The sequence below is a fragment of the Lissotriton helveticus genome, chromosome 12 (assembly GCF_964261635.1).
Source record: "Lissotriton helveticus chromosome 12, aLisHel1.1, whole genome shotgun sequence".
In the NCBI taxonomy this organism is placed as follows: Eukaryota; Metazoa; Chordata; class Amphibia; order Caudata; family Salamandridae; genus Lissotriton; species Lissotriton helveticus.
In genome coordinates, this window is record NC_136073.1 from 616,252,392 (window position 1) to 616,265,140 (window position 12,749).

The following is a 12,749-nucleotide window of genomic DNA, read 5'->3' on the forward strand; positions in this document are numbered from 1 at the left end:
TGAATCGGTTTTGAGGACCCTATGTTGTCCTACTGTGTTTTCAGACCCTCTTTCTATCACAAACACGGATACCTATGGGTGAAGAATATTTTCCTAGAACTTAGGGGTTTACAGAGGGAACCTATTGACTTATTAAAACCTGTTAGATACTATCTTATGTTGAGAAACTCAACTGGGATCGAGTTGGGATCAAGTTTTATTGTGTCAATTCACTACCAAGGGGGAATGTTTTTTTTTTTTTTTTTTGCTTGTTGATGTCCGTGTATGGCATTTTACTAACAAACCCTCGAGCATTTTATGGGTTTTTGTAATCTCTCTAAAACTAGGCGCCATTGCCATGTTTTTTCACCTTTAATAATGAAATGTCATTTCAACCTAGGTAAACCACCCCTGAATAACTTTTGCACCTGTGACTCTCCCACTTTTCCACTACACGCTAAATCGAGAGGTAAAGCAAGGCCTTAATTCCAGATTTAGGCCCTGATTTCGGGTGGGTCAGATAGAGGTGAGTTATTTACTACAAACAGTAAATAACATTATTCAATTAGTCATTGTTTAAATGGGTGCAATAAATCCTTGCATTTCCATTTTCTGGGCCTTTTCCCTTGATACATTTTGGCAGGTTTAACATGAGAAAATCTGTCAGAGGCGCCCTAATCCCGACACAACTGTGAATTCTGATTACTGCACAAGCAGGATTGGAAGTTAACTCTTTTGGAGGAATAAGGGCCTTACCTGAGGGGTGATTTCACCACTGCAGGAGGCGTGAGAATGGATAGATTAGAGTGGCCTAGTGATACTTGGATGGCATCACTGCATTACCATCTATATGTATCTAGATGGATATGTGCACTGGATGTTAATATGTAATTGTCTTCTAATTTGGTTGACATACATGGTACAATTCCGAGAAGTCATAAACTGCTTGTGAATGGCTAATGCCCTATTACTTACCGGTAATCTTCATTACTTCTGGTCCAGTTGTCCTCATCCCATTCCTTACAAAGTGGAGTCATCGCCACTCTGTAAGGAATGGGACGAGGACTGGAGGGACGGGGGGGGGTTGATAGCTGTTCTCACACGTGAGCGGCTATCTAGGCCACAAGCAGTTCCATGCTCTATTGCTGTGGTTCTAAATCTGGGGTCAGTGGACACATTGGGGGTCCGCCACACCTATTTAGGGGTCTGCAGTTGTTTTCAAATGGAATAAGATTAACACCTTCTGTGCGGGCTGTTTCCCCCGGCTGTGCTGGGGGGCGGGGGGCGCGTACAGCTCCCCGGTGCTCATGACGAGGTCAGCTCGTCATGAGCCACGGCTCTCCGGTGCTCATGACAAGCTGAGCTCGTCATGACCACGCCCGTTCCAATTGAACGCTCAGCACAGCAGGGGAATCAGCCCATCGTGCGAGCGTTCCACGGAACGGGCGCGGTCATGACGAGCTCAGCTCGTCATGAGCACCGGAGCGCCGTGGCTCATGACGAGCTGACCTCGTCATGAGCACCCGAGGGGTTAACAGATTAAAAAGTGTTTCTATATAAAAAAATTGATAAAAGTAAAATTTTAACTTTCTAAAAATGTCAGTAAATGTGAAGGAGTTTGAAACTGGAAGTTAAAAATTAGTTTGGTGTCCTTACCTTAATTTGTGGGAGCAGTTCGAGTACAGCGAACAGTAGCATAGACAATTGTTATGTTAAGCTATACGAGATTTATTGCACGCAGGGATACTCAATTGGTGCTCTCAGTTAAGGCACTAATATACACCAACCAAAAAACATGCATTAGGAGCAACAAAAAAAAAGACAAAGCAATGAGTGACATAGCAATGTGCTAGAGGCTATCATATCGCTTTATCTTTTACAAATAAATCCAGATTTTGAAACACGGCTAGCTTCCCAATAAAATTAAAGTGTTGATTTTTTTATAACTTTTGTTTAAACAACGTATTTAATCATTTATATATTTATTTGACGTATACCTGTTTCTGTAGCTTTGTGATTCAAATCATAGAAATTTCATAAGAGGGGGTTCCTGGTGTCCAGTCGTCATTCGTTGGGGGTCCCCAGAAGTTAAAAGGACAAGAACCGCTGCCCTATTGTATTTCTGAAGCTGGAGTGACCAAGGCTTTCTATTTTAAGAATGAGAAGCTATTCCTTACAGCAATCTCTGGGGAGGGATTCCCCGCCTGCCAGAGCAGAGCAGGTGGCCCTGTGCCAGCACCTTAGGAATGAATGAGCAGCTGTGTATGGCCCTTAATGCAGAGATTATGGAGTGCACATTTAACAGCTTAAAAACACCACCTGGACAAGAGATGGTTTGGCGTTCCAGGAACAGGACAAGCATTTTAAATAATAAATACAATTATCCATGTATTTAATACTAGTGCAAAACTGGGCTCATCTTCCTCGTGTCGACTGCTAGCAATTAAAAGAGTTACCAGTTCCAGTCTGGTTCTTCTGGGACTCTGATCATAGCCCAGCACCACTTCATGGCAACCTCGTTGTGACCAATGCACACTTTCCATCCTTGGTGGCTGCATTGTTTATTGGGTGTTTGCTTATTCTTATCCTTCTCTGTGGAGACAAAGTAGATCTTAATTGCAAGTGTATCTGGAAAGAGTAAGGTATTTAGTACAGTCAGTAAATACTGATACCAGAATATAGGTACTTATTAGGTGACATTTATAAAGCGCGTGGGTGCCCATGGGCATCCCAGCGCTGGAGAATGACTGAAGCTTCCGAGACTCATTTGGGGAAAAGCCACGTTTTCAACAAATTGATTAAGGCCAGGTGGTTGGTCTCCCTTCGTAGCTGAAGGGGAAGGGAGTTCCAAAGCTTGGGGGCATTATAAGAGAAAAGCCGACCACCACTTCTGACTCTCTTAATCCTCGAAATGAAAGCCAAATGTTGTTTGTCTGATCATAAAGGCCTGTTGGCTCGGTATGGTTTGGCCAGGAAGGAGATGATCTTAGGTCCTTTCTCTTCAAGCAACCTGTGGGTAATGCATAGGGCTTTGAAGTGAACTCTCTCCCGGATAGGCAGCCAATGTAGAGCTTTCATGGCGGGTTAAGCAGACTGCCGGTTAGAAGTTCCCATAAGAATTCTTGCCGCACAATTCTGAATCATTTGAAGTTTGGCAAAGACTGCACTCGAAGCACCAAGATACAGTACATTGCCGTAGTCCAGGAGTGACAGAAGAGTGCTTGGACCGCAAGTTTCTTAGATTAGCCTGAAAGGGAAGCTGTGGTAGTATTTTACGCAGCATCCTTAAAATGCCAAAGCAGGAGGCGACTACCTTTCTGGTCCAGCCAGAATCCCAAACTTTTTATATTTGACTTGGGGATGGGTGCCTGTCCTATTGCAGATGGCCACTTCATATTTGGTCTAAAGAGCGATGGATTGCCAAGGAGCATAAGCTCCATTTTGTTGCCATTTAGCTTCAAGTGAGAATGTTTCATCCATTTAGTCACTTCTTCAAGGCAGGCACAGAGGCAGGAGGAGGCAAAGTCTGAGTGGTTAAGCGAGACCACCACCTGGGTGTCATCAGCATATTTCATGATATTCACTCCATAGGGCCGTATGATGTCCGCTAAAGAAGCCATATAGGCATTAAAAAGTGTTGGGCTCAGGGAAGAGCCCTGTGGAACCCCACAGGAAGGGGCCAAGATTTGGAAATAGTCTCACCCTCGAATACCTGGAAAGATCTCCCTTCCAGGAATGACTTCAGCCAGGTCAATGCTATTCTGGATACACCCAAGTCTCTGAGTCGGTCGATCAGGATACGGTGATTGACCGTATCAAAGGCCGCACTCAGATCCAGAAGGATCCATGCGGACGAGCCTCCTGCATCAAGAATTTGTCTACCTTCTTCCATGACAGCCAGAAGAGCCGTCTCCGTTCAATGGCGAGGGCAGAAGCCTGTTTGAGTGGGATGGAGAAGATTATTAGATTCCAGATGGGCAGAGAGTATGGTATTTACATGTTTCTCCAGAATCTTGCTGATTCCCGGGAGGAGGGAAATAGGACGATATGGTAAAAACTCCTATTCTGAGTTGTCCTCTAATAAATGATCAATTCTCTAAGGAACTGGAGTTTTCCCTACCAAATTTCATCACAGAAGATACCACGTTTCTCACTGGTACATTTCAACAGAGCAAACTTGATGACATTAGGGGGAAATTCTGATGGTACGGTGCTTACTGCAAATGTCGCCAATGTGATCCCTGTACAAACTGGAGTTTGCACAGAGGTCAAATTTCACCTCCTTCCACCTTTAACCAGAGCATAATGAGGGACAAACACAAGTCAGAATTCTAGGAAACTTTACAGTTTCACTGTTACTGTAGTGTCATGCAAAGTTCATTTTTGGGTCTTAAAGGGCACCTTTGATTCTTGCAATGAAGTGCCCTGCTCTATGGGCGATCCCCTCGCCGTCCTAAAATCAATATCGAATTTAATGTCAGTGAGCTTTTGGACAAACCATTAGCATGCTGTGGACATCGCTGGAAATGATGTCACATGATCAGGGCTTTAAGTGGGATGAAAAAACTGGGGGGGTCTCTCAAATTGGCGTGGCCAAGGAATTTAAGGGCGTGGCTTAAAAACACGTAAGCTAAACATCTGTGCGTAGCATAGTGTGCCACCCGACTTGTGTTTTGCTGTTTCTGTTATTACATCCAGATAAATGATACAGCAAGATACATCATAACTACAACAAGTCAGGACTATTGGCTTTGTCAATGGTTGTTAGGTGCACATGATAAATAGGCAGCGACTATGGCTTGTATACAATATTGAAAAAGCTTCCGCTTAAAGCCCTGATGACACGACAACAGTGTTGCTGCTCCTGAGTTTTTAAAAGGGAAGTGAAACCCAGAGAGAAAATGACTCTCTTTAAAGAATTTTCCTTTCCCTACAATGCTCACCTGGAATTACGTCATGCCGTAACTTCTCCACACATGAGAAGTGAGCAGTGTGAGCAGTGTACATCGATTTCCTCACTGTCTCTGCAGTCCGGAAATAATGGAACCGCCTGTGTCACAAAACAGAGCACAATAGAGACCCGTTTCAAGCCCCCCTTTTAATACCTGCCGGTACTCGTCACCGGCGAGACCCGGCCCACTTAAAGCCCTGCACATGATTTTAGACCTGATTATGTCCATAAATCTCATCACATGAAAGTGCACCCAGATCATTGTGGATTTAGATCAAGATGACATCATGAAATCACAACATAATTGAGGGTCTTTTGAGTACTGTCTCTCTAATATCACAGTTTTTATTGTCACCAACCAACCTATGAATGCAGGTCAGTGTTGCTATTAACTTGAGTGGCTGTGGTGAATCATGCAGGGTATAATGTGGCTGTCAGTGGAGACTTGGCAGTTCTCGTGCTGTTCTCAATAGGTTCAAGCTGCACCCTTCTTCAAAGCAGTCTGGTGAGTCCAGCAAACCAGACAGCAGCTGTTTAGTTGAAAAAACAGTAGCCTCTTTTCCTGAGTTGGCATTGTTCGCAGGAATAAACACCATAGAACAGTTTTAGCAATCCTGGTTTTTTTCTATAGATGAGCCTTGCAATAAGTAGCCATGGCCTGAATGGGCTTACCTACTCTGTCATCCCGCACATTCCTCTGGGTAATGCCTCCAGAGACTGTTCTAGAAAACCCAGCTGTTTCACTCATTATGAGAGCCTAGTAGTATAGACCAAGGACTAACTGTGTGTCTACAGTCAGCTTCTCAACCCAACAATGCACCTGTGAATCTGTAAATTTTAATTGTCACAAGAATTAAGTGAACCTGGTGACTCACCTGGCCATTCACCCTACTAGGACTAAGTCCTTCAGTAAAAAACTAAAGACTAAACTACAGATTTAGAGTGTCGCTGAGTACCCTGCCCATGAAAACGTTGGTCCACCTTCTCTATTGTGAGTCAGGGAGACTGTCATATTTCTGATGGTGGTGTGGTGCCCCCACTAGCTCTGCTGTTGGAAAGCTTACTTCACCGAGTCAGTGTAGTAAGGCCTTTCAGAGTAGGCACATCACACTGCCCACTCTGTTTAGAGCAAACGGTTTGATATGTTGATGTGCTTTTTTTGCCTATCACTGACAGGAAAAATCTGGCAGTACCGGACAGGAAAAAAGAAGATTCATTGCCATACCCTGGGACTGGGGGTTGGTTAGATTTGTGTTTTACAATAACAAACTTTCCCCTTGGCAGTGCACCAAACTTTCAGTGCCTTCGGATTAAATGCTGTGATGGTGGCTCCTAAGGTACAGAGAGCACCACTGGGCTAGCTGTAATCTTTAAATATGATGGGCAGAAGTCTGCCAGAGTGAAGGAGGTAATGACCGCCATCACCCTGTCAGATGGGCTGGTCAACCACCAAACTCTAAATCGACCCAAATGTGTGCCCGTTGACTACGCACCCTACTCAGACAATGTATGTGGTTTCCAAATTTTACAGCTAAAAGACAAAATTAACATTCTAATAATACCACACTTGGGATCCAAAGGAGACACTCCCATAAGCGAACGTATCACTACCTATCGAGACATGAAAACTCACTAAAGATACACTCTACTAAAATCGGGGGCTGTGTGTTAGGAACAAGGGGAAGTGGTCCTTTATAAGGACGAGAACCCTCACTCACCCAAGGGTGACATGCTTCATCATTGGGCTTCCTCCTCACATCGGGCCGCAAAGTCCCAGATGTAGGCTACAACTCTTCACCTGATATAGTGGGTGGAGAGGAGCTGAGGTCTTTTGAGCCGGGGGATGCCACAAAGCAGTGTAAGTGAGTGAGGGGCAGAGTGCTGAGAAAAAACTATATGCGTGAAAGGTTAAAACTATCTCATGGGTTCAATTTATTCACTAGTGTCATTGGATAGTGGGTGGGTGCCAACTAGGCTTTGCTGTCCTGTTTTTGTGTACTCGATAGGAAATGATCATGAATGCCACTCTCATTTCACTGCAATTGTTTTTTAATTAATTTTTCTTTTAGTTTTATGAGCTGAACTGGCTGTGGGGTACCTTGTGGCTATAGAGAGGCTAAGTGTATCTCCTCTAACAGGTAACCATGTTCCCTTCTTTTGGCTTACAATACTCCCTGTATTCTATGAAATGTCAATACGGGGGATTGTGAATGTGCCTTGGGACACACCTTGTGCAACATAATTATTTAAGGCAACATTTATTATGTTTTCTCCTTTTGTTACAGATGGAGATGGTGTATTAAGTACCCATTGTTCTCGTGATCGCACATGATTACGGCCAGTATAGCCATCTTGTTTTGAACTAGTTTTGTGTTATTTGCAGAGAGACTTGTATTGATATTTGGTCCTGAAGAATGGCTATGAACTCTGGTTGGAGTCTAGCAAAGGCAAAAGCATGTTGACCACTAAGGGGGTATATGTGTTCTGAACCTCCAGTCCTCTCACTTTTTAACCCTATCCAAGGACACTACTGAATAAGGAAATTGAGCCCTTGAGATAGTTTTAACCTTTCACATATATTTTTTTCTCAGCACTCAGCCCCTCACTCACTTACACTGCTTTGTGGCATCCCCGTCTCAAAACACCTCAACTCCTCTCCAACCACTATATTAGGTGGAGAGTTGTAGGTCACATCTGGGACCTTGTTGCCCCGATGTGAGGAGGGAGCCCAATGATGAAGTATGTCACCCTTGGGTGAGTGAGGGTTCTCGTCCTTATAAAGGACCACTTCCCCTTGTTCCTAACACACAACCTCCAATTTTAGTAGAGAGTATCTTTAGTGAGTTTATAAACATAACATTCTACCTCAGTAGTGCCAGTTGGTCATTCACCCATCCCTGATCAACACATCCACAGTTCTTTCCCAGCTCATGTATTCCCCTTTAATGAACTTCAAATTTCTGCAGTTGCTTCTCCCAGCTGACTGAAGCACAAGCTGCAGAACCACACCGGCGACAAGGCTCAAACCCACTTGCATCTGGGTGGGACAACTAGCCCTGCCCCATGACCTCCCACAGGATACAAACACTGTTCAACAGCAGCTGATTGGCCGCTTGTCGTTACTTGCACGCAGAAATGTTTAAATGGGAGGTGGTAGGATACACAAAAGAAGCAACCTCCCGGCTAAATTGGTAGGATTGGCAACATAGCTCCTAGATTATTTCACTTTAACTATCCACAAAAAGGGTTCAAACCAGGACCTGATTTTCACGATGACACAAACAAATAATTAAAACTCTTGGTTTGAGCTGATCAGACACTTTTTAATTCACTTCAAAATACTGACCTTATCACCCTCATCCTCCATTCTAACCCATCGAAAGAAAATATAACAACTAGAGACCTCAAACACACTGGTAACAAGTGCTGGCAAAGCTAACTTGTTGGGCTTTAATGTGCTAATGGAAGTGATGGAGCAGATTTCATCTGCAGTCATGCATTGTTTATTTTTTTGTGCTTCAGACAGGCTGCATTTAAATTGCAACGCACATTTTGGTGCAGGTTAAAAACATGGCACATGAAAAACATGAAAGTGAGGTCTATTCACTTCAGTCTGAAAATGCTTTTGCTGAATTAACATGTGTTTTTTGCAATGTAGAGAAAAAGTGGCCTTTTTACCTTTGAAGATTCATTGAATGTGTTTCTCTCTTCCCAGCTCATCCCATGCAATCTAAAATCAATTATTCCTGTCTTAATAGACTTTGACTTGTTGCATATTTTGATAAACATTTTCAGTTAATAACACCTCTTTTTATAATGTGTGTGAATTAATAATGCACTTGGGAAACATAATGGACTGATTTACATGAATTAATATTATCTTTGTGTTTGTTTTATTTTTGGGGCCTACACAAAACATGGCTGCCTGTGAATCCATCAAGGCTATGACTTGCAATTTAATGAGAAGGGAGCATGCGCAGACTGTGGCAGCTTTCCTCATGACAAAAAGTCAAGGACAACCTGAACTCAACATTCTTGTGACTGTGCCAATGTACCAGTTAGTTAAAAGTGTCCATCTACTGCGCTGAGAAGGAAGGAAGGATGAATTAGATTGAAACATGTTTCCTAGTAAATGTTGCAAATGTTTATAAATGTAGTTATTCATGTATGCTTCTTTTGTTAAGACTAGTGAAGTCAGGTTTTTAGAATGAGTCAGGGAAGTGTGACCTCATGCATCATGACTGACCAATCACGTAAAGGTTTTACTGAAAAATGTTACATCTTTGTGTACTCTGCCAATAATTATGGTATAAATACTGTCCTCTCTGGATGGGGGCTGGCACTTCTTCTTTTTCTCAGCTCAGCTGGCTTCTATGGGTTAGGTACGAGAAACGTCCCGGGAGATTGCTGAAGGGCGGGCTTGCGTCCGAGGAGTGTCAGGGGGAGGTTTCTTGCTTCCACGTCATATCTTGGCACTTCATGCCACATTCCTTTGAGGCCTGTGAAGGGCGGGCTGCTTTCCTCTTTAGACACAGACAGACAGAGAGTGCAGTGGATCAGGATAGGATTAGATGCTAAACTTTAAGTTTATGTTTTGACTAATTAATTAGGTCTGAAAAGATTTATTTGATTTATGCATTTATTTCTCTTAATAGCATATTTTTGCAAACTATTTAAGTACTGATTAGCTTTGCAAGACTATTTTTCTTAGAAACTCTTTAAGACTTTTGCGCCACATTTTTCATAACTACATGTAATGCTTATATGCAGACTGTAATGTGTTCTGTATTATTGATATTTTTCCTGTTTTCCAAATTCTGTAACCTGATTGATATTTTACTAATGAATAAAGGGTCAGAGAAAAATTACCTTTTTGACTAGAAAATAAAACCCTTTAAAATAATCAACAACTCTCTTTATTGGCTTACAATAATAATTGTATTTTGACTGTTCATCTTTATTTAAAGTCTCCTGAAGGTAATACATGGTGTGAAGGGCCCAACACCTTTTAAGCGGTAAATTAGAGGTAGCATGGAGGTTTTACATTGAGAAACTACCAGAAGAAATTACCGCTCTCCATCAGTTTTTGGTAAGCAGAGGATGGTCATTATTTATTAGTTTGGTGATTAGTAATTATTGATTTCACCATCAACTACTCAACTAATGGATCATTGACCTTAAGAGGGAAATAAAATAATTGCCCAAGTTAGATAAATGTCCAAGTCCTGATTCCTGACTCCAATGCTCAGAACCTGAAGACTGGCAAAGCAGTACTGGCAGGTGATGCAAGAAGTGGTGTGAGTATCAATAGGGTTGTGAAATGTTGTTAATATGCTAGCATGTTTTTTGAAGTGTTGAAAATAGTAAGGATTTTTGCTGTTGGTGAAATTTTGCTCATTTTGAATTGATGGTGTTATTGATTATATTGGTAATTTCATAGGACATAATTTTTGGTTATTGATTACATGTTTTAACTCTTCATGTTAAGTTAGTGTCTATGTTGTCTGGAACACGCAGGTATGCACACCTGTGGAATCCCGGGAAGGAATAGCGGGTGGCAAATGGAAGCCACACTGCACTGAGGTTACTTGTCTGTTGGAATAACACTGAGAAGCTAGGTAGGGCTGGCAGTGTTAAATTAGGGACTATTTTCTGTGTGAGTGATTGATAGCAAAGAGTTCGCTGGTGAAACTTTGGTCTGATATCACCTAGAAAGGGTCACACTAAAGGAGTAGCAGGTTCTTCTGAGCTTGATTGATAGCTAAAGGGTTCGCTGGTGAAACTTTGGACTAATATATATAATATATATGAAGGATAAGTCCAAAGGAGTAGCAGGTTCTTCTGAGCTTGAGTGAAAGGTAAGCAGAAGGGATTTACCTGTAGTGTTTGAAGAGTAAACGGAAAGTCTTACTTTGTGAAGGGTAAGCGGAATGTGTTACTCGCAGTGAATATAAATCTATCCTTTATTTAGCACAACAGACAGAGTAGCGAATGTATTTATGTTGTTACTAACAGAGTTATTGATTAAGAGAAATATTGAAGTAAGATTTTGTGGAGGGTCAGTGGTAGGAGTAAAACTGACTGAAATTGAGATTGACAGCTTTGGAAAAAAGAAATTGCATTGAACTATTGCAAAAATGAAACTGTTTGAAGGTTTAAAGAAGCTGTTAGGAGGTAAAGTGAAAAATTCGTTTTTTATTGGTGATGCTCCTGAAGGAACACCTGTGCATTTTATGTCTACCAGTTTGGGACAAAACACATGTATGTGGGTTCAACAATGGTGCAAGATTACTGAAAAAGAGGGTGCTTTGAGGTTTCCAAAAGATGGTACTTTTGAATTGCAAATAATTGACAAATTAAGGGAAGTCTTATGTGAAATAAAGACACCATCTAAAGCTGCACAATTTGAGGCCTTAAGCCTGTGGGAGAAGACAGCAAGAGAGAAAGCAAGTGAGGATAAAAAGGTAAAGCACCAGATACAGGAGAAGGGAATTAATGCTGATAAAGAGCTTCAAATAAATAATAATTCAGGGGATGAAATAATGGATGCATTGTTAACTGAGTGTCCACCACTTTATGTGGGTCCCATGAAAAATACTGAAAATAGTACACCAGTAAATACTACAGGGGCTACTGCTTGTGTTGAACAGAGAGAAATACAGACTGAGAGAACTGTGCAGACATTTTATATTGAACCATTACCTGTTGATTCAGTACTGACAGTGATACCTCCAGGTGTTACTGCTTCAAATGTGCCTGATTCAGTCAAAGAATTACAAACTGATGATGCACAGATAATGCCTAGAAAAATGATGACTGTCCCAAATAATATGGTCACTACTGAAAAGGTTGAAAGAGCTGCAGAAAAAGTGATTATGGAAGGGTTTATTTCAGAAACTAAGAATACACAGATTATTGAACAGAAATTACCCCAAGCACTAAAAGGTGAGAGTAAAATGGTATTTACAACATCTGCAGCCCAGAATAAAACTAATATATTTGAAAATTGGATTTTTCAAACCTGCTTTGAGGAAGCAGCAGTGATTAAAAAGATAGAGAACATGGGAGAACATAACAACACAGGCCCTGAAAAAGAGAAACAGCTTAGTGTTTTAAATTCAACATTTGAACATGAAGAAATTAACTGTCCCTGCTGTTTAAATCATGAAAATGTGAACCAGTGTCAGGAAAAAGAATTCATTTCCCTGAGTATGGAAACAGTTGCATGTGCATTAACTACACATAATGGACTGACAGATTTGGCTCATAAATATGAAACTGATGTTTCAGGAAGTTTTCCATTTCAGAAAAGTGTCAGGGTGCACATGGATGATGAAGCAAATGAGAAAATGTGTTCTTCCGGAATGCATTTGCACATTGCAGAAATAAAATATGGTTTTAAATGCAATGAGCTTGAAAAATTAGGAGACAAGTGGGCAAGAAAACATGAGAAGAAAAAGAAACCACCAGAAATAGCAAGGAAAATGGATAAGGAAAAGAAGCCACCAGATTTAGTTGAGAAAAATAATAAGCAGAATGAGGGAGAAGCTTTTGCTTACTCATTGAGAGAAAAGGTGGGAGAAATGTATGTTCCTATGCTACAGAATAAAAGTGAACTTGCAGCACTTCTGAACACATTCCCACAACTGAGAGACAGAATTGTGCTGTGGTACCCACAAGTTGATGGATTTGATGACTTTTTAAAAGAGTTGTGCATTAATTTGGAAATGTTCTTTTATATTGCCATGCTGACTAAATTGTGCTTTGAATCTAAAGTTGTTGTTCAAGGGCCAAGTGAAGAGACAATGAAAAGGGTTTG